Consider the following 5,339-nt stretch of genomic DNA (forward strand, 5'->3'; position numbering starts at 1 on the left):
TGCTGCCATCAGCTTGTTAGGTTCTGTTAATGGGTATATGCATTCTATATGGATTTGCTTATTTGTTTTCTTTTTCATATAGACTTCAAAGTGCCATTATTAATACAAGCACTGCTATCAAAGATGTCAGATCATATTTTTTAAGATTTCAAATCTCAAATTTGGGTTGTCTCTGCTATTTTATATTCAGAAGCTTTGTGTGATTCATCCCACAGCATGTGTTATTGGATTCCTTAGGATTTCATATATTCCAGCAACTTGTAATGGTTTGCATAAACATCAAACCTGGCTTGCAGTAAATGAAAGAGTTTAGTCATTTTAAATGCAGAGTAGTCCCCTTTGGATCTCTATCTTTTAAAATTGATTTTGCTTTTAAGCTAGTGGCTTCATTATTTTTCTTTTAAAACTCAACTTATTTAGAACCATTTTCCCCTATGACATTAGTTTCAAACTGGCTTTTGTCTTGTGTAATTTTCCTGAAGAACTTTTGGTCATAATGGGGGTGGCTAAGCAAATCTGACAAGCTAGATACATTTCCCCTCATTTACTTCATTTGAACAGGTATTTGCTTAGTATTCCATGGTATAAATTCGAGGGCTTCCCTGATGGCTCAGTTGGTAAAGAATCTACCTGCAAAGCAGGAGACCTGGGTTCGATTCCTGGGTTGGGAAAATCCCCTGGACAAGGAAATGGCAACCTACTCCAGTGTTCTTGCCTGGAGAATCCCATGGACAGAGGAGTCTGACAGCCTACATTCCATGGGGTTGCAAGAGTGAGACACGACTTAGCGACAGACAGACCATGGTATAAAACAACAGAAGGATTTTACAAATTGTTTTCAGGTTTAAATTACCTAACAAAGTTCTATACATTTTTTTTTTTTGCAGGTTTAATAGGTTTGATAAGTTTACCCTTTCAATTCCTATTTACGCAAAACAAAACAAAACAAAAACCGGTGATTAGATGCTACAAAGTGGGTGGTAGTGACTTAACCATATGCATGTTGCCAGGCCTGAGGACCTCTTCCATCCTTGTCAAGGGGAATGCTAACCTTCTCTCCTTTCATGCAACACCTATACATATTTTTAGAGGGGGATTAAAACCACCAACAGCAACAGTGAAAGTGAAGTCGCTCAGTCGTGTCTGGCTCTTTGGGACCCCATGGACTGTAGCCCACTAGGCTCCTTCCATCCATGGAATTTTCTAGGCAAGAGTACTGGAGTGTGTTGCCATTTCCTTCTCCAGGGTATCTTCCCGACCCAGGGATTGAACCTGGGTCTCTCGCAATGCAGGCAGAAGCTTTACCATCTGAGCCACCAGGGAATCCCAACAGCAACAGTGGCAGCTCTTGAACGTTGAAAAGTAAAGATGTGAACTAAATCCATCCAGTGTCTGACTGCATATCAGATGATAAAGATCAGCTTCCCCTCTGTGGGAATGATAAAACAATTCTCACTGCATCTCCTTTCCTTCTCTTTGAACATTTGCATGGGATATTATTTCAGTGCTATATAGGGAGCCAGCTACGTAATAAGCACTTGTGTAATGCTCTGGGGTTGCCAGGAAGCTTAGCAGTTACTTGTCCAGTCAACCATTGAATAAAGTATCATAGGACTTTTCCCAGGTTAGAAGATGTCTCTAGAGGGTTAGGAGTTATTAATATCGTTTTCCTTGCAATGAGATGGGCAGTTTAAGACTCTAAGTCAAAGGGTTTTGTCTACCCATTTTTTGCTATCAAATACAGTACTAGGAAATAATCTTATTTTGTCTACCTTGCTTTGAGTTTTCTGTCAAAAGTGAGATTTAAAGGTGTGAATAGCTCTGAAACTCAAGGTGGCAGAGCTTGATGATGGCATACAATAGAAAGCTTTTGCTCATAGTTCTCTCGTCTTTGGCAGAAATGTGGTAGGTATTTCAGTAGAGAACAGTAGTAATGGGAAGATGGTCTGGTTCTTTTCTTGGACTTTATTCAGAGCAAAAATCTTGGGTCCATTGTGTCTGTCAATGATAATTCTCTTAATTCACTCAGAACGATGGGAGATGAGAGTCTTTCTGTCCTCTAGAAGAACCATAGGAAGCAAGTTAGCACAATCTCCTAACAAAGAAGCTTTTAAGAAAAGTATATGTTTATATATGTATGGCTGTGCTACAGGTGGGCTTTCTCTGGTTGCAGCCAGCGGGGCTGCTCTTCCAGTTGTGGTGCACAGCTTCTCATTGTGGCGTCTTCTCTTGCGGAGCACAGGCTCTAGGCTTGCAGGCTTTAGTCATTGTGACCTGTGGGCTCAGTGGTTGTGGCATGTGGGCTCTAGAGGGCAGGCTCAGGAGTTGAGGGCACAAGCTTAGTTGCCTCATGATATGTAGAATCTTCCTGGACCAGGGATTGAATCCGTGCCCTGCATCGGCAGGTGGATCCTTAACTACCGGACCACCAGGGAAGTTCTAATGAAGAGTTTTGAGCACAGTTTGTGGCACGTATTATATTTTCTCCTCTTGCAGTGTATTCATCTTCTGGAAAGGAGGCACATAGATCTTGTAAATAGCTTACAAGGAATAGTTATGGTCTTATTAACTTCCTTTCACTCTGGAAAAGACTCTGATACCAGGAGGGATTGGGGGCGGGAGGAGAAGGGGACGGCAGAGAATGAGATGGCTGGATGGCATCACCGACTCGATGGACATGAGTTTGAGTGAACTCCGGGAGTTGGTGATGGACAGGGAGGCCTGGCGTGCTGTGATTCATGGGGTCGCAAAGAGTCGGACATGACTGAGTGACTGAACTGAATTGAACTGACTGATTCCTCAAGGAAAAGAAAAATAATTCCATAGTTACATTAGATTGTCCCAGGAGTTTTGAAGGTCTCTTCTAACATCTCTTCTAATGTATGGTTCTTTGATTTTATCAGTTGGAAACCAATGTCTGAGACGTTATTCTTTGATGCATAAAATATCCTCTTATTTGATCTCTTAAGCTAAAAAAGACAGATGATTTTCTGCCTTGATGACAGTGTAAGAATGCTAAGACCATAATCCCAAGTCCAATAAATGCTTAGAATTTCTATGCAGGAGTATTTTCATCCCGGCAGTCTGGAGATGACCATTTGCAGATTTCAGATTGGTCACAAGTTTGTATACGTATTTGACTTGTTGTTTTGCTTTCACTTAGTTTGCAACTTTAGGATTCTTGTTCTTTCTTTTTTATTTTGCAAATGTGAAAATATAAAGGTTTATTATAAATCTGTAAGTAACAGTGGGGAGCCGAAAGATATAGTCTACTGTCTGCTGTTGGTAGGATAAGGAGAGGGGCAAACTTCATTTAAGATGAGAAAAGAAACAACAAAAGACCAAGAAGTAGTAATATGACTATGCTGGGCAGAATGGAGATGGGGCAGTGTAAGTGAGCTCATTTGTGAGAAGACTAGTTAATACAGAAAATTAGTAAATCAAGAAAGTATTGAAAGTGTACTGTTTAGAGATATCAAAGTAACCATCAGAAAAACTATAAACAATGCTGGGAGAAAGTGCTTCCTCCTGAGGAATGAGACTGTTTATCATGAAATCTGTACTATTCAATATTTTTATGTACATGCATCCATTACTTTGATGAAAAATTTAAAAGTTAACCATGTGTATGGTTCAACTTTCCAAAGCTATGTAAAGATACAATTAAGTCTCCACAGCTCCTTCACACTTCCTCTCTGCTGAAGTGACTAATGTGTTTTTCAGATATTTACAAGCAAGCATGCTGATGTGTCATGGATATATTTCTGTTCCATATAGGATTCTTTTTCTTGTGTTGAAAAAAGTGAAAGTGTTAGTTTATTTAGTTATATCCGAATCTTTGTGACCCCATGGACTGTAGCCCACCAGGGTCCTCCATCCATGGAATTCTCCAGGCAGGAATACTGGAATGGGTAGCATTCCCTTCTCCAGGGAATCTTCCGGACCTAGGGATTGAACCTGGGTCTCCTGCACTGCAGGTAGATTTTTTACCCTCTAAGCCATCAGGGAGGCCCTGTGTACAATTTTAAATGTCATATACTATTTATATTATCATAAAATAATGGTTATATTCCCTGTGTTGGACAACATATCCTCATAGATTGCCTATTTTATACATGACAGCTTGTTCCTCTTAACCCCTCACCCCGATTGCTCAGCTTATTTAAATTAACACACATGGTTTCTTAATCCTGCTAAGGTTTTTCAGTAATTAACACTTCAATTATTTTGTCCTTATTTAGTGCCTAATTTATAACCTTGGTCATTTAAATATAAAAATCTCATTGGAAGGTCAGGCCCCTGCAGCTACTAGAATCAAGCATTTAAATCACAGTTGCAATATATCCTTGAATTCTGTATCCCTCCACATTATAGGGCAACATGAATTTCTCAAAAGGTCAGGGTAGGCCTCTGTCACGTCCCTGACAGATGATCATCCTTCTTCCTAAACATCCACGGAAATAAGAGGCTCACTACCTCCTAAGGCCAAGGAACTCGCTGAAAAATGTGAAAAGTAGGTATAGGAATTGAGAGATTGAGTGTACTCAAAGGACAGGAAATCATACTTAAGGATTGGAATCTTAAGAGTTTAAATTTGGATCCTTGAATTATTGGGGAACTGAAGGATACAGGATTTGGGCTACACCTATATGGATGATTGAAGTGGATAAAGCCTAATAGGGTAACTGAAGCTCAGGAAGTTGTGGAGACAGGAGCCCTCCTGTTGGATAAGTGGATTCCTGTTGTCAAGATGATGGCAGAGGTGGTTTCACCAAAAAATGAACATGAACGCTTTCTGGAGACTGCACCATTTTAGAAAAAAAATTGTGGAACAATGGAAAAGCTAAGCTATGCTTTGTTGTGCATATAGTTTGAAAATGTTTGTTGATTACATGATCTTTGCCCAATGATGGGCTTATGTGCATGGTGTCCAGACTATGATATTTTCCAAATCTTGGACCAAGTCTGATAAGAATGGTGTTGACTTTGTTGCCATCTTTAAAGTTCCATCTTCTGCAAAACTGGGGCTTGGGGTGCTTTCCTTAACATTTTATTCAAATGCCAGGGTGCTCTCTCTTTATGGGGAAAACTGACATGTTTTAAACATAGACAAGTAGAAATTCTTAAACTGTGGAATGCTGAGACTGGGGTACCTGTGTCTGCCTGAGGTTGCATTCCCAAGCCATCTGACTATCCCTGACCTAAGTCTGATTTTGGTGAGAACAAAGTACGTCAAGGTTGTATATTGTCACCCTGCTTATTTAACTTATATGCAGAGTACATCATGAGGAACGCTGGGCTTGAAGAAGCACAAACTGGAATCAAGATTGCCGGGAGAA

The 5,339-nt window shown here is 40.1% G+C and overlaps 1 non-coding gene across 1 annotated transcript; it reads right to left on the bottom strand.

Annotated features, from left to right (window-relative positions):
* Window positions 1-947: 947 nt before the first annotated feature.
* LOC129553822 (U6atac minor spliceosomal RNA) lies at window positions 948-1,073 on the bottom strand. Its single transcript, XR_008685526.1, has one exon. It is a non-coding gene; the product is annotated as a U6atac minor spliceosomal RNA (small nuclear RNA).
* Between the last annotated feature and the right edge of the window lie 4,266 nt (window positions 1,074-5,339).

The sequence above is a fragment of the Moschus berezovskii genome, chromosome 1 (genome assembly GCF_049115385.1).
Source record: "Moschus berezovskii isolate FMDL1 chromosome 1, NW_MosBer_1.0, whole genome shotgun sequence".
In the NCBI taxonomy this organism is placed as follows: Eukaryota; Metazoa; Chordata; class Mammalia; order Artiodactyla; family Moschidae; genus Moschus; species Moschus berezovskii.